The 22,744-nt window shown below is 59.0% G+C and overlaps 1 long non-coding RNA gene across 1 annotated transcript in view; it reads right to left on the reverse strand.

Moving 5' to 3' along the window:
- Positions 1-2,382: 2,382 nt before the first annotated feature.
- Positions 2,383-22,744, reverse strand: part of LOC308656120 — a 41,066-nt gene continuing 20,704 nt past the window's right edge. Inside the window, exons 3-4 of the long non-coding RNA XR_014023605.1 lie at positions 19,341-19,475; positions 2,383-2,501 (exon numbers count right to left, since the gene is read on the reverse strand). This is a non-coding gene — a long non-coding RNA (uncharacterized lncRNA). The remainder of the gene's footprint in view (positions 2,502-19,340; positions 19,476-22,744) is intronic.

A 22,744-nucleotide genomic window follows, 5' to 3' on the forward strand; every position in this document is an offset into this window, starting at 1 on the left:
CACAGGTGTTTCCCTGGGGTGGCCCTGGGATGGAGCCTGTCACCCCAGCCATGTGGACACAGGTCGGGAGCCGTAGACACCACGCCTCAGGGCCCTGGGGTCAGGCAGTGTGGACCAGAGCCAGCCCCGAGGGACCCTCCCCAGAGGGGCATCTCCTCTCCACTCCCAGAACCACACTAACTTGGTGACAGTGACGCAAAGCCCATGCTGTCCCAGTTTTCCAGGGTCCCTTTACAATGGACCCCACTCTGGTAACTCCAGACCCCAGGTGACCCTGCAGAGTGGCCAGCAAGTGCTGCCACCTCCCATTTACAGACAAAGGAACTGAGGCACAGAGATGCCCAGCACTCAGGAAAGGTCACCCAGGACACCACACTAGGCCCCGACTCCCCCAGCCAAGTCCAAGCCACTCCCAAGCCCCAGGGGTACCAGCCCCCAGACAGACCCAGAAATCCAGAGGCAGCTGCCCACCACCGGAAACCCAGAGGGCAGACACAGCTCCAGGCTGCAGTTAGAGAAAACTGATTGCCAGCAGCCAGGCCAGAGTCTGCAGTCTGTCCAGGGGCTGTCGCAGAGCCCTGCCATGTGGCCTGTCCAGGTGACACTGTCTTGAGGACCCTGGGCTGTCCCAACCGTGATGCAGCACCAGCAGTCACACCTGTCCAGGGAGGGCAGCCCCTTCCAGGGAGGGGGCACCTGGTCAGGGAGGTTGAACCTGGTCAGGGAGGGGGCAGCTGTCCAGGGAGGGGGCACCTGGTCAGGGAGGGGGCAGCTGTCCAGGGAGGGGGCACCTGGTCAGGGAGGGGGCACCTGTCCAGGGAGGGGACACCTGGTCAGGGAGGGGGCACCTGTCCAGGGAGGGGGCACCTGGTCAGGGAGGGCAGCAGCTATCCAGGGAAGGCAGCACCTGGTCAGGGAGGGGACACCTGGTCAGGGAGGGGGAACCTGGTCAGGGAGGGGGAACCTGGTCAGGGAGGGGGACCTGGTCAGGGAGGGGGCACCTGTCCAGGGAGGGGGCACCTGGTCAGGGAGGGCAGCAGCTGTCCGGGGGGGTGGCACCTGGTCAGGAGCCCTGCAGATGTCTGTGCAGAGGTCCTGGGGCTGGTGAGGCCCTTCTCGCAACAGCATAGGAAGAGCCAGTCCTTGTCCGCCGTCTGGCTCCCTCCTATCCCTCCCTCCTCTCTCCCTCTCCAACCACCGACTCACATCCACAGGAATTCCTGACCCTTCCTGCACCCTCGGGTTACATCCAGGGCCAGGGGGCTCTCTGCCCCTCGTCCCGTCCCCTGCCCGGGCGGCATTGGCTGGCACCCTGGTCCCTCCCCACGCCGCGCTGCTTTATTTTCCAAGCTCCTCCTTTCTCATGGTGCCACGGGATGCCCCGGGTCATCTTCTCCAGAGCCTGGGTCCCTCCCTCCCTCACCAGCCAGCACTGGGCCCCAGGGAGCCTACCGACCTTGGTGGCCCCACTGCACCCACTGTGCGTGGAACTAGGTAAGATGAGGCCCAGGCCTACCGTGTGCATGGGGACGCATGCCAGCTCCCACGGGCCCAGCTGGGCTAGCCTGCACGTGGTGTACACAGGCTGCACACGGGTGCTGGCCCATGTACACCTGCGTGGGAATGCACACGCGCCCACAGCTGCCAGGGAGATTTGAAAAAGAGGTGCAGGACAGATGCGGACACACCCAGGAGAGCTGGGGACAGACAGACTCGGCTGCTAATGGGGAGGGGAGACTATTTGGGACCAGGGACCACTGTCACTTGCTGACGAGGACTTGAACTGGACCCCCAGGGAGGGTGGGATGAGTGGGCAGTGCAGCAGGAGTCCTGCAGAGAAGCAAGCCAGGGTTGGAAGGCCATCCAGGGTCAGTGAGTGGCCCTGGTCAGGAGAGGAGAAGAGGGGCATAAGGGCTGACCACCAGGCCAGGAGCCATCCCGTATCCTGTGAGTGGGTCCTGCACATCAACCAGAGCTGGGTGGAATTTGCTTAGACCCTGGCGCAGAGGTCACGGCGGCATGACCCTGTGTCTTCGTGTGGCCTGTCAGGTGGCACTTGGTGCTAGCAGAGGGGCCTCGGGAAGGGGTGTGAGGGCCACCTTCAGCAGAACTGTACCACCCAGAGGAGCGGCCCATCTGGCCTCATGTGGTCATTTCTGATTAGCCTGGGATTATGGGGTTGGGGAAGAATCTCAAAAGAGTGGGTCGTGGGGACCACCCTCTCCATACTGCCCGCCCCTGTCACTCACTCTGAAATCATTCCAAAGTTAAAAGTTGATCTTAGAAACCGTCCCGGGCTGACCCTCCACCACAGCAGTGCTCACGCCGGCCATCAGCTGGCAGCCTGCTGCTCCTTCACGCACCTCGAGTCCAGCTCCTGCTGCGTGCGGGCACCGGCTGCCAGGGAGCCCAAGGGAGCCTGAGGCTGGCCCCACAGGACCTGAGATGGCGCTGGTTCACAGAGGGCACCAAGGCTCTTGCGACACATCAGGTGACCAGGCCTGGGGACATGAGCAAGACCATTGGTGTGCAGGACAGTGAGGGCCTCCTGACTTACTGTGACCAAGCTGGCCCCACAGACATCACCAGGACAGGTCCCTGAGACAGGGGTGGTCCTCGGTTCTGGGTGAGACCCTGAAAACCAGGCCCACCTATGTAAAGTGTGGGGGTCGCAGTGACCACCCCGGCCCTGCGCCGAGCTCAGCCCTCGGCCCCAAGCAAGGAAGCGTCCCAAGCACCGTGTGAAGATAAATGATTGTCCCCACTTCAAATGGATCCACTAATGACTGTTCAGCACGTCCATAACTTCACCCACAGAACTCAGCCTGCAAGTCCCCAACGAGGCCGGGTCCTTGATTAATGCTAATGGTTTTTCTCACCAGCTGTGAAAATGCATTTTCCATAATTTAGCTGTCATTACAATGGGCAGGATTTATAAAACACACGCACACACTACGTGCTCAGAGGCCCCGGAGGGGAGCAGGCCGAGGAAGGCCAAGAAACAGCTGGCCCTGCCCGTGAAGCACAGCCACAGTCACTGGCCACACCTGGGCACTGGTCCCAGACTCCTGGGATGGGGCACGGTGCTGCCCCTTGGCACATGCCTGAGGTCCACAGAAGAGCTCAGACCTCCCTGGGCTCAAGTCCGACTGGGGGACAGGATGGGACAGTGAAGCACAGGCAGGGACCAGGCCCCTCTCCACCTCTCTAGGCTACTGGACATGACCACTGGGCAGTTCTCAGCTGCACTGCGATGTACCCATTTCACAGATGAGGCTCTCAAGGTCTGAGGACCAGGGTCGGCCTCTGGCAGGGGGCTGAGCAGGAACTCCAACAGGGTGTGCTGGACTCCAGGCGCTCCCATGCACCTGTCTTCTGCTGCCCGCCCACCTCCTTCTTCCTGGAGTCTCTGGGGATCATGCTTCCCACAGCTCCATGAGATGGAAAATACGGTAAGTCATGAGGGACACTGGCTCCCTCCAAAGCCAGGTCTCAGTAGAAGGAAGGGAGGAAAGGAGGGAAGTTGAGGAGGACACCAGACCCTGCAGGGGGCCTTGTCTCCGATGGAGCCCCTCCGTGGCCCCTGCACGTCCACACTCCTCCCAGAGCCCCAGGGGCACCAGCCTCCGCCCAGACCCAGGAACTCGGAGTAGGAGCAAACATCCAAGTTGTAGAGACTCTTGTTCAAGGTTTTTGTTTTTATTCCCACAGCATCAGCAACCGGAGGCCAGGAAGAAGGAGGGGAAGACGGAAGGGGAGAGAGGAAGAGTTAAGGACGGCTGGACGAATGGACAGAGACGACTGGAAGAGAGGGAGGGAGGAGGGGGCCTTGGGAGGGGAAGGACCCCAGGCCTGGCAGTGCACAGAGCCTTTTGGAAGATCCCAGTGAGGCCCCTCAAGGGCATGGCCATGGGTGACCAGCACTTGGCCACCCAAACCTCGACACCATAGTCTGGGTCACACAGCGGCCCCTGCCTAGGACCAGAGCCCCACGTGGCCCGCTGACCACAGCCCACGTTCCCCCGACCTGCAGGGCTCCGCGGGGCCCTCACGCCCCACCCCTCCTGGCCTCCAGCACAAACGGGCACTGGCAGTGGGTCGAGGCGGGGTGAGCAGGACGGCGGGGCGGCCAGCGTCGAATCAATTACTGCGCGTTCTTCCGAGCCCGCGCGCGCTTTGCCTTCAATTAGCGGATCTCGCCGGCCCCTGCCGCAGCCCGGAGCCTCCGCCACGGAAACTTTCTCCCTTCTTGTTTTAATCTTTCACCGAGCCCGGCCTTTCGCCTCCAGCCCGTCTAATTGAAACTAATCTTCGCGGGCAAGGCCTGTCTCTCCTCCTAATCCTCCTCCGAGGAAATCCACATGGTCCCAATTACAGCCACACCGGCCCCTTTTATTCCCGCCCTCGTCCCCCTCTGCCAGCCCCATTTTTTGAAAGTCTGCATTATTAAGTCCATGCTTGCGAGTTCCTGCCCGTCACGGGGCGCGAGATGCTATCGCTGGCTGCCGATGGGTAAGGTTACCACAAAAGCATTCTGTGGATTACGTTTCGCACAAAGGCGATAGAGGGCACGATAGTGCGGGACCACTAGCTCCGCGGCGGAGGGGCCAGGAGGCCGGCCCAGCCCCGTCCCCTGCTTGGAACCTGCAGGCCTGGAGCAGGAGGTCTCTGGAAGCTTCCTGGAGGGGCGGGGGGGGGGGGGCGGCAGCCCCAGAGAGCACCTCGCCGACTGCCAAGCCACATGGCCCTGCTGGCCCCCTGCAGGGGCTGCAGAGCAGGAGACGGGTCCCTGGAGCTGGGCTCAGTATTAGAACAAGCCGAACGGAAATCCTACATTTCCAGGCTGTCAAGTTTCCGTGCTCCAGGCTGGAATCCCACCACCCCCGTGTGGGCACGCCGGTTATCGCGGCTGATCAAACCTCAGATTGGCAGCCGGGGATGTCTCTGATTAATTTTTAAAGAGAAACTGAAATAATCATTATTCAATGAAGCAGTGGTGTGGTTTTGTTTTAAGACCCAAACTCTGGGACTACAGGACGGAGACAGCAAGATGGAGCCCTGGACGGGGGTGACTAGGAAGAAGGGGCAGGCAGTCAACGCCCTCCCACCCGACCCCAACCAGTTCCAAGCCCCAGATGCCAAATGTCCAGGAGAAGTTTCCACGTTCTGCCCATCACCCAGAGGGAGCTTGGGCAATGCCTGCTGTTCTCGGCCGTCCTTGGCCGTGATTGACGACGTGCTTGGGCTTAGGCTAGAGCTGTGTGGACCCCACTCTGCCACACTGGTGACACCAGCCTGAGCTTCCCCTGCACAGCCACAGAGTGCAAAGGGGCCCGTGGGAAGTGTCCTAGCCAAGGCTGCGTGGGAACCTATCCACCCTGGAAGCCCTACACCTGCGTCCACCCAGAGCACAGAGACCCCGGTTCCAGGCTGCTGACCCCGGACACTGCCTTCCCAGACTGAGCTGTGAAACTGAAGAGAAAGGCAGCCTGATGACCAGGGGCCTGGCCAGGGCAGACGCAGCACAATGCTGCCCTCCTTGACCCAGGCCCACAAGCACCACCCGCTGAGGGCCTGGACCCCAGGCCCAGTGAGCTAGCTGCCCCTCCTACAGGCGTCCTTCCCACCGCCCAGCCCGCCTCTCCTTCCTGGAAGCCTGGGGCCAACCCTGGAGCCAGCGCTGGGCTTGCTCACCTGCTGTGTGGAGCAGCAGCTCCCTCCCCAGGCCAAGCAGGACAGGGAAGGCACCCAGCCGCGCTCCGCCCAGCGCACCCTGCCCCTCTGAAGCCCTCTCCGCTCCTCTGCACGTCAGACTTCCCGGCTCTCAGGCTCCTGCCTCCTCTGGGCAGTGTCTGAGGGCCCTGGCCAGAGCTGGTGCCCGTCGACCGTCCCAGGAGTTGTCCATGAGTTGAGTCTCAGCTCCTGACAAGAGAACCCCCAAGTGCAGAAGCAGCCCCCTCCCCGGGTGACAACCCCCTGCATGTCTTTACCCAGGCTCCTGCACTCGAGCCCACCCAACCCAGTGTCCCTTCCTGGTCTGCCGGGAGTGGGCAGCAGAGGAGTCAAAATGAAGCCCTGCCGGCAGCCACAGAGATCCTGAAACGAGCCCTGAGTGCATCAGGGTGAGTGCATCTCCAACACGGGTCGCACATGGTGAATACGGACGGTTTTATTTGTCGATTAAGAGCATGAAATGTAGAAAGCAGAAACTAAAACAGTGAACCTAACGTCACATGGACCCCTCTGGATGCCAAGTGAAGACGATGTCCGCCACCAGCCACCCTGGGGCTTTATCACCTGGTCATGCTGAAACTCTGTCCCCACTGAGCACTGGCTCCCTGTGCCCTGTCCTCCGGCCCCTGGCAGCCCCGTCCTGCTGTCTCGACACTTCGACTCCTGTAGGGACCTCGTGTCAGGAGAATCACATGGTCCTGGTCCTTCCGTGCCTGGCCTGTCCTCAGGGCTCACCCAGGTTGCAGCAGGTGACAGAACATTCCTCCTTTGTAGGGCTGAATGGCCCGCCCTCGTACGGATCAGCCACGTTGCTGGTGCTTACCTGCACAGTGGACATCTGGGTTGTGTCTGCCATATTAGGAATCCTGCTGCTACCCACAGGTGCACAGGGACCATTCAAGCCCTTGCTTTCCACCCTCCGGGTTACCTGCCGAGCAATGGAAGGCCCCCGCTGTGGCGACCCGGTTTAACCTTTGTGGGGAGCTGCCGAGCTGTCTGCAGTGGCTGCTGCGTTGTTCCCAGCACCAGGTGCACCTTCATATATAAATCACACTTCTAAAAGTGGCAAGAATTTTACATGTAAGCAAAGCAGCATAAGACCCTGACCTCCGCCCCTACCCACAGAGCCAGCCCTAACTCTCTGGGCACTGTGACCCCTGAATGGGCAGCTCACACCACAGGTCCCCAAGCCCCTGGGCACAAGGGAGGGTAAAGACCTCCTCCTCCTCAAAGAAGCTGAGACCGGCTTCCCCAGCTCCTCCTCAGGCACCTGCAAGGGGAAGGCCCTGCTCTGGGTCCCTCACTCAGTGCAGATGAGCCTTTGACAGGAGCTTGGCAGAGGCTGCACAGGGCGAGCAGGGCAGGGTGCCCTCCATCCCTGTCAGGCCACAGCGCCACCCTGCGTGTCCCCAGGCCCGTGGGACACATGGAGATGTGACCCCGGCCACCTGACATAGGACGGGGTCCAGTGCAAGGTCCTGGGAGCCCTGTGTGGCAGCCACCACCCTGGCAGGACGGACAGAGGAGAAAGCCAGGACTGGCTCGGGGCCACCCCTGGGAGATGGCCCAGGTGGAGGTGATGGCTGGGCCAGGGCCACATCCCAAGGCCAACGAAAATGCCTGTGAGTGTCTGCTCCCTGCCCTCTAGGGCTGTGACCAGCCACACAGTGGTGAGGAGCCACGGGCTCTGGGAGTGTCCGTTCCTGCACAGGGCTGAGAACTTCCCCTCGGGATGACATCACACCAGGCCCCATGGCCCTTAAAAAAAAAAAAAAAAAGAATCTTTCCTGGAAGTCACAGCAAAGTGACAGAGTGACCAGGCTAGAACAACCACGGGAATCAAAATCAGAAGACGTGAAGTTGTCCTGCTAGCTGACCACATGCTCCCACACACAGAAGACCCCACCAGAAACCTGCTAATAGACAAGCGCAGCAAAGAGCCAGACACAAAGTTAACACAACCACCAGCACCATTTCTATTCACTAATAACGAAATATCAAAAAAAGAAGTATCAAAAACCAGTCTGTTATAAAAATTCCATTCAGGCCGGCACCGTGGCTGCGATCCCAACAACAGAGGCAGAGGCAGGAGGACCCAGGCCAGCCTCGGCAACTTAGCAAGACCCTGAGCAACGCAGTGAGACCCTGACTCAAAATAAAAAATAAAAATGGCCTAGGTTGTGGTTCAGTGGCTGAGTGCCCCTGAGCTCCATCCCCTGTACAAAAAAAAAAAAAAAAAAAAAAAAGATTATTCATAATAGCTACCAAAAAATACTTACAAATGAATTTAACCAAAGAACCAAAATATTTCCACACTGAAACTATAAAACTCTGAAGAAGAAAATCTAAGAATAAGCAAACAAAGGGAAAGTAGTCCATGTTCATGGATGGGGACCACTGATACTTTGAAAACACCCGTGCTGCAAGTTCAATGCACTCCCCACCAAAATCCCAACGGCATTCTTCACAGAAGTAAGGGAAAACCTGGGACCACCAAAGACCCCAAGGAGCCGGAGCCATTTCAACAAGCTGAAAGCGTCACCCTCCCTCAGGACACACTGCAAAGTCGAGAAAGCGGAACAGCACGGCAGGGCATGGAAACAAGCACAGAGCAGAGGGGCAGACTGAGCCCCCAGAGATGAGCTCACGCACGCAGAGCCGACTGCCAAGGTGGCAGACCACACTCCGCGGAAGGACAATGTCTCCCTCAAATGTGTTGGGAAACCAGACCCACCTGCAACAGAAGGAAATCAGGCTCTTATCCACACCGTCCACAAAACCAACTCAAAATGGGCTGAAGACATGAACCCACAACCTGACACCGTGAACCTACTAGCAGGGAACACGAGGAAACGACGCTGGGGAATGACTCTGGGGTCCAGAAAGCTCAGGCAGGAAAAGCAAAACGAGGCAGATGGGATCGCATCAAACGATGAAGCTCCTGCCCAGCGAAGGAGGCCGTGGGCAGAGTGAGAGACGAGCCTCTGACGGAGGAAACGTCTGCGACCCACACCTTTGATAAGGGGCGAATATCCCAGGTATAGAAGGAATTCCAGCAACTCAGCAGCAAGTCAGCAAATGACCCTTAAAAATGGAGAATGAACCAGAATAGGCATTTCCCAAAAGAAAGTTATGAGTGGCCAGCTGGATATGAAAAGATACTGGACGACACTGACCGTCAGGGAAAGGCAGGTTGGGGCCACAGGAAGGCACCGCGGCACATCCTCGGAACAGCTGCTATCAGAAAGGCAGAGCCGGCGAGCTGTGGGGAGGGGAGCCTGCTCCTCTGGAGGGCGCAGGAGCAGAGCCCAGAAGACAGGGCCCTCGACACTTCCCAAGTGGAGCCCCTGAGACCAGCAGTCCCAGGGCTGGGTACGTGTCCAAGGGAAACCAAACCAGAACGTCCCAGAGACACCCACACGTGTGTTCACGCAACACTGTTGGTGACAGCCCAGCCCGGAGCCAGCCGTGTGCCAACAGCAGATGAGTGGGCGCAGAAAGCAGTTCTCACCCTTGGAGAGGGATCTCAGTCGCACCCTGGATGGCGCTGGCGGACGCCAGGCTGAGGGAAAGGCGGCAGCGATCAGCCTGGCACAGGTGGGGTCGGCTACTGTTGAACTCAGAAGCCAGAAGGAGAGCGGTGCCAGCTCAGGGGTGGGCCGACGCTGGCCCAAGGACGCGGCATCTCCGCTGGGCAAGAGGGGCAAGTGCCATCCATCTAGGTGCCACATGCCATCTAGGTGGCTTCATCTGCGTGTGCTTCAAAATGTCCCGTGGTTCACAATCCATGAATTTCTATTTGTCTGTTTTCAGAAAGGAGTTTAAAATTAAGCAAATAGAATAATGTCTGCCTGGGCACAGTGGCGCACCCTGTGATCCCGGTCCTCGGGGGCTGGGGCAGGAGGAGCCAGTTCCAGTCCAGCCTCAGCAACTTGGCAAGACCCTGTCTCAGAATAAAACACACCAAGGGCCGGGGATGTGGCTCAGTGGTCGAGGGCTCCTGGGTTCAGCCCCTGGTGCTCACACAAGGTATTTACTTACTTACTAAAAGAAGGACGTCTCCTTTCTCTGGGGGCACAGTGGACTCAACTGGGACTCAGATCTCAGCCTGAGCTACCGAGCCATTTTGCAGGTGCCAAGACTCAGGTACACGCCTGGCTTCCTGGGGCTGCAGTGATGGTGCCTGGGGCTGGTGGCTTTGGCGGGTGAAGCACAGGTCCCCACAGTCCTGCGGGCTGCAGTCCCAGGGGGAGGTGTGGCTGGCTCCCCCCACGGCCTCCGTGGCCCTGGGACCCCATCTTCTCCCTGTGTCCTCACAGCTTGGCCTCTGGGAGTGTCTGCTCCTGACCTCTCAGTCATGTTGGACCAGGGCCCCTGACGACCTCACTTGATTTCGTCACCTCATAAAGACGCAGTCAGTCTGCACTCGCACTCTGAGGCCCTGGGGTCAGGACTTCAGCGTATGAATCTGGGGGACGCCGTCAGCCCACCCAAGCTGCTCCCTTTCCTTGTCTGGGAAAACGGCCTCTGTCCCCACCCTCGTGCTGAGCAGCCAGACCCACCGAAGGCAAGATCTGCTGTCACCACCCCAGCCCCAGGGCCGCTCCCTGCCATCTCCTGGCGTCCTGGCTGGCCATGTGCCTGAGCCCCCTCAGCCCCCTGGAAATCAGGTGGCACAGGGACATTGACGTGAGGGGCCATCTGCTGCCCTCCCACAGCCCCAGTGTGTGCCGCAGAAGGAAACAGCCGTCCCTGCAGCCCCCGGGGGGCTCCCAGATCCCACTTGTGGGTGACGCAGGGCCGGCGTAGGGTCTCGGGGCTCCTGCGTTCCCTGGACACCGGGCCGTCGGCCCGTCCTGACGGACACAAGCTTAGACTTTATGTGCAACAAACTTCACGGACTGTCCCCAGGCTCCCCAGAGGCCTCGGCACACCGCGCCCTGGACTTCTCCAGGGAGAGCATCGCATGGAGGAGGGTGTGAGTCCCCAGCTCAGGACAGCAAGGAAGAAGTGCGCCCGCACAGATGAAAGCCACGTCCCCAGCTGGGGCAGGCCCTCTCCATGGCCCGGGCAGTGATGGGCCCAGACAGGGCAGGTCCAGCCTCCAGGGTCTTGGGGGGAAGCTCTCAGGCACAGACCTGCAGGGAGTGGGGGGAGCTGGGCTGGGTGGACTGCAAACAGCGGTCAGGGGGAGGTTAAGGAGGTCAGGCCGGGAAACCCCGGGCAGACAGACGCGTGCACAGTGACCACGAGGCAGAGGTGAGGAGACGGGCAGCGGGGGTCCCCAGGCCCTGGGAGCACAGCCCCGCCCGCCCGGGTCCTGGCCTCCCGGCCTCTGAGGGTGAGCAGTAAGCCCCAAGCCACATGCTGTGGTGACTCCTCCCGGCAGCCCCGCTGCCAGCCAGGAAGAGCAGCAGCCCTAGGACCGGCCGCAGGGGCTGCAGACCCGCAGGAGCAGAACCAGGCCCGGGAAGGCACCGGGAACCGCCCAGGAAATCGGAGCCGTGGAAAACAGTGAGTGAAAGTTCTAGAACAAAGAGCTCGCTCAGAGGGACAAGAGCGTGACAGTGGGATGCTGTCCCAGAAATGACGAGGACAGTGGGTGGCCTCGAAGGCTGAGAGGGTGAGAACCCTGCCACTTAGTCTCCAGTGTGGGGAGTAACTGCCACCTCAAGACCCGGCTCCGCCAACGCCCAGCCGCCTGCTCGGGCCCAGCAGCTCCGCTCCCCCCTCCCCGGGGCGCACCCAGGGCAGCGGGGCTGGTGGTCCACAGGCGCTCGTCCCTGCGCGGGGGGCCAGCAGGCAGAACCAGGCAGAACAAACACAGCCCTTCCCCCTGAGCAGCAGGAGACCAAGGTCGGCCCACGGGGAGCAGTGCCAAGCCACCAAGGCCACAGTCACACGCGGCACCGCCACCCCACGTCCGCCACCCCACGTCCGCCACCCCACGTCCGCCACCCCACGTCCGCCACCCCACGTCCGCCACCCCACGTCCGCCACCCCACGTCCGCCACCCCACGTCCCCTCTGCTCAGGGAAGGAGGCCAGACAGACCAGGAGCACAGCACACATCACACACACTCCCCATACACACCACGCACACCACACACACCACACACACCACACCCCCCAAACACACCACACACACCATACACACCACACACACCACACACACCACACACACACAGCCCATACACACCCCACAAACCACACCCCCCAAACACACCACACACACCCCATACACACCACGCACACCACACACACACACCCCATACACACCACGCACACCACACACACCACACACACCATACACACACAGCCCATACACACCACACACCCCATACACACACTCCCCATACACACCCCATACACACCACACAAACCACACCCCCCAAACACACCACACACACACACCCCATACACACCACGCACACACACCACACATACACACACACACACTCCATACACACCACACACACCATACACACACAGCCCATACACACCCCACAAACCACACCCCCCAAACACACCACACACACCCCATACACACCACGCACACCACACACACACACCCCATACACACCACGCACACCACACACACCACACACACCACACACACCACACACACCACACCACACACACCATACACACACTCCCCATACACACCACACACCCCATACACACACAGCCCATACACACCCCACAAACCACACCCCCCAAACACACCACACACACCCCATACACACCACGCACACCACACACACACACCCCATACACACCACGCACACCACACACACACACCCCATACACACCACGCACACCACACACACCATACACACACAGCCCATACACACCACACACCCCATACACACACTCCCCATACACACCCCATACACACCACACAAACCACACCCCCCAAACACACCACACACACACACCCCATACACACCACGCACACCACACACACCATACACACACAGCCCATACACACCACACACCCCATACACACCACACCACACACACCACACATACACACACACACACTCCATACACACCACACACCACACCATACACACCACACACCACACCATACACACCACACACACACTCCCCATACACACCCCATACACACCACACACACCACACACACACCCCATACACACCACACATACCACATACACACCACACACCACCCACACACACCCTATACACACCACACACACCACACACACACCCCATACACACCACACATACCACATACACACCACACACCACCCACACACACCCTATACACACCACACACACCACACACACACTCCCCATACACACCCCATACACACCACACACACCACACACACACCCCATACACACCACACATACCACACACACACCACACACCACCCACACACACCCTATACACACCACACACACCACACATACACACACACACACCCCATACACACCACGCACACCACACACACACACCCCATACACACCACGCACACCACACACACACACCCCATACACACCACGCACACCACACACACCACACACACCATACACACACAGCCCATACACACCACACACCCCATACACACCCCACAAACCACACCCCCCAAACACACCACACACACCACGCCACACACACCACACATACACACACACACCCCATACACACCACGCACACCACACACACACACCCCATACACACCACGCACACCACACACACCACACACACCATACACACACAGCCCATACACACCACACACCCCATACACACACACCCCATACACACCACGCACACCACACACACACACCCCATACACACCACGCACACCACACACACACACCCCATACACACCACGCACACCACACACACCACACACACCATACACACACAGCCCATACACACCACACACCCCATACACACCCCACAAACCACACCCCCCAAACACACCACACACACCACGCCACACACACCACACATACACACACACACCCCATACACACCACGCACACCACACACACACTCCCCATACACACCACGCACACCACACACACCACACACACCACACCCCCCAAACACACCACACACACCATACACACCACACACACCACACACACCACACACACACAGCCCATACACACCCCACAAACCACACCCCCCAAACACACCACACACACCCCATACACACCACGCACACCACACACACACACCCCATACACACCACGCACACCACACACACCACACACACCATACACACACAGCCCATACACACCACACACCCCATACACACACTCCCCATACACACCCCATACACACCACACAAACCACACCCCCCAAACACACCACACACACACACCCCATACACACCACGCACACACACCACACATACACACACACACACTCCATACACACCACACACACCATACACACACAGCCCATACACACCCCACAAACCACACCCCCCAAACACACCACACACACCCCATACACACCACGCACACCACACACACACACCCCATACACACCACGCACACCACACACACCACACACACCACACACACCACACACACCACACCACACACACCATACACACACTCCCCATACACACCACACACCCCATACACACACAGCCCATACACACCCCACAAACCACACCCCCCAAACACACCACACACACCCCATACACACCACGCACACCACACACACACACCCCATACACACCACGCACACCACACACACACACCCCATACACACCACGCACACCACACACACCATACACACACAGCCCATACACACCACACACCCCATACACACACTCCCCATACACACCCCATACACACCACACAAACCACACCCCCCAAACACACCACACACACACACCCCATACACACCACGCACACCACACACACCATACACACACAGCCCATACACACCACACACCCCATACACACCACACCACACACACCACACATACACACACACACACTCCATACACACCACACACCACACCATACACACCACACACCACACCATACACACCACACACACACTCCCCATACACACCCCATACACACCACACACACCACACACACACCCCATACACACCACACATACCACATACACACCACACACCACCCACACACACCCTATACACACCACACACACCACACACACACCCCATACACACCACACATACCACATACACACCACACACCACCCACACACACCCTATACACACCACACACACCACACACACACTCCCCATACACACCCCATACACACCACACACACCACACACACACCCCATACACACCACACATACCACACACACACCACACACCACCCACACACACCCTATACACACCACACACACCACACATACACACACACACACCCCATACACACCACGCACACCACACACACACACCCCATACACACCACGCACACCACACACACACACCCCATACACACCACGCACACCACACACACCACACACACCATACACACACAGCCCATACACACCACACACCCCATACACACCCCACAAACCACACCCCCCAAACACACCACACACACCACGCCACACACACCACACATACACACACACACCCCATACACACCACGCACACCACACACACACACCCCATACACACCACGCACACCACACACACCACACACACCATACACACACAGCCCATACACACCACACACCCCATACACACACACCCCATACACACCACGCACACCACACACACACACCCCATACACACCACGCACACCACACACACACACCCCATACACACCACGCACACCACACACACCACACACACCATACACACACAGCCCATACACACCACACACCCCATACACACCCCACAAACCACACCCCCCAAACACACCACACACACCACGCCACACACACCACACATACACACACACACCCCATACACACCACGCACACCACACACACACTCCCCATACACACCACGCACACCACACACACCACACACACCATACACACACAGCCCATACACACCACACACCCCATACACACCCCACAAACCACACCCCCCAAACACACCACACACACCACGCCACACACACCACACATACACACACACACCCCATACACACCACGCACACCACACACACACACCCCATACACACCACGCACACCACACACACCACACACACCATACACACACAGCCCATACACACCACGCACACCACACACACCACACACACCACACACACACAGCCCATACACACCACGCACACCACACACACACACCCCATACACACCACGCACACCACACACACACACCCCATACACACCACGCACACCACACACACACACCCCATACACACCACGCACACCACACACACCACACACACCATACACACACAGCCCATACACACCACGCACACCACACACACCACACACACCACACACACACAGCCCATACACACCACGCACACCACACACACACACCCCATACACACCACGCACACCACACACACACACCCCATACACACCACGCACACCACACACACACACCACACACACACCACGCACACCACACACACACACCCCATACACACCACACACACACACCACACACACACACCCCATACACACCACACACACACACCACACACACACCACGCACACCACACACACACACACCCCATACACCACCCACGCAACACCATAACAAACTCGCAGGCAGGAGGAGCAGGAGCCCAGGCTGGAGGAGGGAGGAGGGTGACGATCCTGCGCAGGGAGGGGGGCTGTGCGAGGACCGAGGACCTGCACCGTCAGCGCAGTGCCCCTTCTGGGCTGGAAGCCGTGGGCACGCTCACCCAGCGGCTGCGCAGACGCTGCGGGAACACCCTGGCACTTCCTCCCTGGGGGGCAGAGAGCTCAGTGGGGAGGGTGATGCCCCAGGATCATGTTTAATTCTTTTTAAAGAACTTAATCTTCATTTTTTATTGTTTTGCTTATTCCTGGTGCTAAGGATAGAACCCAGAGCCTCACCTGTACTTCAGCCCCAGCCCTGTTTTAAATTTTTTAGAGAAAAGACTAAAAAAGGAATTAAATATAAGTAGTTAACAAGTCAATAGAGAAGAAAAGGGTTAAAACAAGGAGAAACTAGAGGAAAGAGGGTTAAAAAAAAGATTCAAAAAGAAAATAGATGGTAGACTTAAATCCCCAAATATCAGTCACTGTATTAAACATTTTATTAAATCGTTTCGATTTAAAGATAAAGATTGTCGGGTTTATAAAGACAGTTCTATGTTGCTGGTGACGTGCAAAAGTGTGAACTAACAAAATGAAAAACCCGGTGCCCTGTGAAGGCGACCAATGGGAGCTGATACTGTGTTATTGGCAGGTTCCCTTGGGGAAGACCAGGTAGACCCCAAAGCAGGAGGTGACGGTGATGAAGGGGGTCAGCTCCCGAGGGTAACTGGCCAATCCTTCAGGAAAACCCAACGTGTTCAATGTATATACACCTAACAACACAACCTCCAAACACAAAGGGCGACCATGCACAGGTAGGAAGGGAGAAGTGGGTGAACGTAGACCGTGCTGGGAAACGCTCTGCTACAACAAGCAGGAACCGCTCAGCTAGAACTCGGACAGTCTGAAACCGACTTAGAGCGAGGCCAGACTCGAGTTGCCTTCACTCATGAGGGCTGCTGTAGCAAAGAGCCACACCCTCAGAAGCCTCCCCACGGTTCTGAGCCTGCATTTCTGGACCACACTGCGGCAGGCGGGGTTCTGGCAAGGGCCTGTTCCCAGTTGCTGAAGGCCAAGGTCTCCGTGTACCTCCAAGGGGTGGAAAGCAGCAGGGGATCTCTGTGGTCCCTTTCCAAGGCCCCGACCCCAGCGGGAGGCTCCACTCCCTGGCCTCAGCACCTCCTGAAGGCCCCACCTCTGCAGCCTCACACGGGGGCAGGATGTCCATGTGCAGATTTTGAGGGAACACAAATGAGTTCACTGCACAAACATGCAACCTGTACCCCAAACCTGCAGGAAACGCCTGCTCTCCGAGTACATGGGAACAGTGACTCTGTTTACCATGATCTGGGGCAGAAGGCTTCCGCCAGCTCGGATGGACTTGGACGGCCAAGTGAGGCTCCCGAGGCCCAAACACGAGGAGACGCTCACCCAGATTCCCACAAGCACAGGGCAACTCGGGTCAGCGTAGAATTAAGGTAGAGATCAATTGAATAAAGGTAACCAGGACAGGAAATCCATGATTAAAACAAGTTATCAGAAAATGACAGGAGGAGCTTCCTCGGCCTGACAAGGTACAGCTGCAAAAACCAGAGAGCACAGCCCACCTGGTGCGTGCGGAGTGGCCAGGGCCAACGAGGGGCGGGACAACGACACCTGTCACCATCCCTCAAACCAGCACCGCAGGTGCCAGCCGGCGAGGGGACAGAGAGCGAGTGGTCAGAAGGGAAGACACGAAGCTCACTGTTTGCAGACTGCATGACTTACATGTGAATGTCTTAAGAGCCACGGTTGAACCCTTGCTTGGTTAAGTAACTCCACGTGGTCACTGGGCTCAAGGTCAATGTACAAAGACAGTTGCATTCTGGCGCCGTGGACCCCCAGCCCCAGAAAAAAGATTGCCCCGTCTGAACATTGGCTCAGGTGTCCCTCCTGAGGCTGCTGTGCACACACGTGTGCACACGCCGCCGAGAGGAAAGTCCTGAGCCCTCCCTCACACCATCCCTCAGTCTCCGTTCCCGGGATGCCCTGGGTCCTCAACGTGATAGAACTGCTGGTAACGGGGAAGCCATAGGCTCCAGGTGGGCAAAGACTCCCCAGGCAGACACGCCCACCTGACCACGCAAGATGCCTTAGAGAGAAGAAAGGTGGCCTGGGCTGTGGGTTCGATTCTCAACACTGAATATAAATAAATGAATAAAATAAAAAGATCCATCAACAACTAATATATATATATATGTAAAGAGAGAGAGAGAGAGAGAAAGGTGAGCCACAGCCTGGGGAGCAGCAGAGGCACGTGGCAGGGGCCTCCCGTCCAGGGCACACATGGAGCCCCGAAGAACCAGTAAGAGCAACACAGCCCAGGAACCAGAGAGAGGAAGAGCCAAAGGCCCCACAAGACCCTGCCCTCAGCTCCTGAAGGGGCCCAGCATCGACCCTCACAGGGAAATGCAGCTAAAGCACCAGGTGCCCCTGAGCACCGTCCACAGAGGGGCTGAGGGAGGGCCTGGCCACAGCAGGCGCTGGGAAGAGCCGCCGCACGTGGGGCTGCTGTACCCCACCCGCGAGAAGGGAGAGTGGTGCAGCTTTGGAAAGGGGGCATCTGAAAAGCAGAGTCGCCCTGACCTACGGCCCTGAGATTCCACACCCAGCTGCCCCTCCACCCAAAGACCCAGCAGCAGTGCACAGAGCAGTCCGCAGCTTCCCCGGGAGGACAGGCCACACGCGGGGACAGGCGGGTGGAGAAGCTGCTGCACAGCAGCTCAGGCGACACACGGGCTCCGTGGGGCTCGGGGTCTGTCCACAGGACGCAGATGCGGGCTGCGCAGTGTGGGAGAAGCCAGGAGCTGGGACTACTCACGGGAGTCAGAAGGCGGCACAGCCAGCCCGGCCCCCACAGTTTAGGTGGCGTTGGCTTCAGGTTGGCCGGGAGGGCACCGTCCCCTGATCCAGGTGGCCGCGTTCCGAGTGTGGTCAGTCACCACTGGGCAGTTTACTGTTCAACAAAGATGAAAAGAAAACGGTTCTGTTGCTCCCCGATATCAGGGGTCACAAGCTAGTCACGTTAGGTGCCCTGAAGCCGGACACTGGGCATCACGAAGTGTGCCTTTTAACCTGAAGTCCCATCCCTCGCTCCACACAGATGGCGCCACGCGGCCTGAATGGGGAGGACCAGCGCGTGCTGGGCTCTGCCCACAGCTGTGGACGGTGTGCCCAAGGGATCTGCAGCCCCAGGCCTCAGGGCTCCTGTCCAGCCTCTACAGACATTCCTCCAGCCCTGCATCAAGACCAGAGGGCACTGAGCCTGCCCCCGCCTCCCTCAGAGAGCCAGTGCTCCATGGTGCACACAATCCAGCTGCTCCTACAATGGCCACCGTTGGAAATATGTCACTGGGTGACCTCTCCCTGCTCCTCTCTAGAGTTTCCAGGGAATACAGGGTGTGGAGCTCTCCTGAGCCACCGGGGGGCAGGCATGTGCTCCTGGGGCCCTGTCAGCCCAGGCAGGACCCGCCACACAGCGGTGCCCCTCCCAGTGTGGACGCCCCCTGGCCAGCCTGCGGCCTTCCACCACAGCTCTGCCGTCTGCCCTGCGGCCTTCCCAGCAACTCGCAGCAATTGCAAAAGGAGTTCTGATCACTTCCCAACCTTTAGCAACGAAATTCTTCCACTTAAACCTGAAAGGCGTTTTGCAGCTGTTGGAGGGGAGATTGGTTTTTACCCGGAGGCCTCGAGCTTTTCCTAAAAAAAGATGCAAAAGCTGGGGGGGGGGGGGGGCACGTGGCCTGGGTTTGACAAAGTTCCATAACAGATAGTGCCCTGGGGCCAGGGAGATGGATCTCTGGGCGCTGCAGGCCTCTCAGCCCCGAGCAGCCCTTCAGAAGAAAATGATCATTATTTGCATAATGGGATTTCTGTGGAAATCATAATTAATCTTAAATCTCACATCGGGGAATGCTCCACCACCAAACGGCCTCAGCACTTCTTTATCCAGAGCCACCCGGTGCCACAGACCATGGAGAGGCCTGGGACCGTCCTTCAGGAAGACCAGCCGGGCAGAGGGACCGGGCAAGGCTGCAGGACTGCGGGGCTGGAGGGACCCGGAGGTGCCCTGAGAGTGCACGGCTCCGGGGTAGGCAGGCTGGGCACCTGGTGGCTGCTATGTGGGCCTCACTGGGAAGGGGACACCCGGCCAAACACAAGCAAACAACCCTGGCCAGGGCGAGACTCAAAGGGACGCGAGCCACCCTCTCGATGGGGCTGCCCTACCCTTTCCAGGTGGCCCCCAGGTTCTGGGGGCTCCAGCGTGGGTTCCTGAGGACCCCCAAGGGTCTGCCTAGTCCATCTCCTGCACCCACCCGCCCACCAGCCAAGTGACAGGGCCTGGCCTGCTCAGCCGGGATCCCAGGGCCTCGTTTCCAACCACACAGTCCAGCTCTGGTTGGGGCAGGCCCAGCTTCTGGAAGGTTCCAGGCAGCAGGGCCAAGACAGCGCTGGTTCAGGGAGGGGGCAGCGTGTGCAAAGCCCACATCCTCCTCTCCCTCTCCCCCACTCTGGGCAGCCGCTGAGCCCTGTCCAACTCTTCCGGAGGGTTTGCCCCGGCCTGCTGGGCTCCCCTCAGGAAAGCCTCATGTCCAGGGCTTCCTGCAATGCCCGCCCCCGCTGGCTCACAGCGCCAGACCCTGGCTGTGGGTAGCTCTGCCCAAGCTCTGATTCTTCAGAGGGATCTGCTGGCCTACAGACCCCAAGGGTCCTCTTCCTCCCTCCCCTCTGTTCCCACAAAAGTCCCTCTGCACCCACATGCACCCACCACGTCCAGGACACGCCAGGATTTGGAAGAAAACAAAGACGAATGGACCAGGGCCCACCCAGAAGGGCTAGGCAGGGACAGGGCTGTGCTCCTGGCCCTCAGAGGTGACGCGACCTGTCATTCTAGAGGGAGTAAAAGTGTCCTCCGCGGAAGCTCTTTGGATTTGAGGGCATGACAAGTGGCCCACGGGGTGGGATGGTATTCTGGATGGTGACAGCCTGGGGCTGGGCCTCTGCAGCTCTGAACCCACGGGGACGGGGCACACAGGGACGGGGACAAGCTTCCTCTGCCTGTATGTGCATCTTGGCCCACACCAGGCCCCACCCAGAGGACCAGTGCTCCAGCCCCAAGCCCCAGGCCCTTGGAAACCGCAAAATCACCACCAAAAATGCAAACTAGACACTAAGTAGGCCCAGCGAGGCAGCTGGCCACGACTGGGCCAAAAGGGGTGATTGACGTCTCAGGTGTGATGCCAAGGCACCCATTGCTCCCTGGGAGAGACCCACCATCACCCAGCCCTCACACACCCAGACCTTGGGGGCCAGCTGGGGTCATCCAGCAGGAACTACTGTCCTTCCAGCAGACCACTCCCCGGCCACAAGGCAGGGGTGTCCTCACGGACACACTCCCCGTCCATAGCAGGCAGGGGGAGTGCCAGGGCCCAGGTCAGCTCCAGGGGACGGATGGCACTGACACTGGACCAGGGGCACAGTCAGGTGATGGGAGGACAGGAAGGCGTGGTGGGCAGGGTAAAGACCCCCAAGCTAAAGCCAGGCAGGAGAGGGAGACGGGGAGAGGTGGGCCAAGAGACACCTGGTCCCTGGAAGCCCTTATCCTCGCCCAGCGTCCCGGCCAGTCGTGCAGCTGCCCCAGGCTCAGCTGCCCCGGTTTGGACAAGCCATCCAGGCAAGCCCACAGCTGGGCAGCCATCGAGCCCAGCAAGGCTGGACAGTGGAGGGTCGCCCTCTCTCCAGCTGGGCTCTCCTTTGGAAGGGGTGCTTTGGCCAGAACACAGGTCCTGCCCATCACCCTGCAGAGGAAAAGGGGCATGCCCAGTGCCCCAGAGGCCACAGTCCCCACCCCCATCACAGCCCACATGGCAGAGCCAGGAGCCCCTGTTGGTGCTGCCCCACCCTCCGCGCTGCCCCGCGGCCCAGTGCCTGCCCAGCAGGGAAAGCGTTAAAGCAGTCACCAAGGGACCACCTTCAGCCTCGCTCCTGCAGCCTCAGCCGGCTCTATTAAGGAGAGTATGTTTTATTAATATTGGATATTAAAGTTTAATACTGTGATTACAGGGGAAAAATGGGACTTCACCTTCAAGGAGCATTAGAGGATTCCAAAGAGAGCCGTGGATGAGAGGGACATCTGTCACAGCCCTGCAGGATGGTGGCCCATCCATCAGGCCCCGGGCGAGGCCCAGAGGCCGCCAGCAGGGGTGCACCTCCCAATGCCCAGGG

This window comes from Spermophilus citellus (assembly GCF_964194105.1).
Source record: "Spermophilus citellus genome assembly, chromosome: 9".
In the NCBI taxonomy this organism is placed as follows: Eukaryota; Metazoa; Chordata; class Mammalia; order Rodentia; family Sciuridae; genus Spermophilus; species Spermophilus citellus.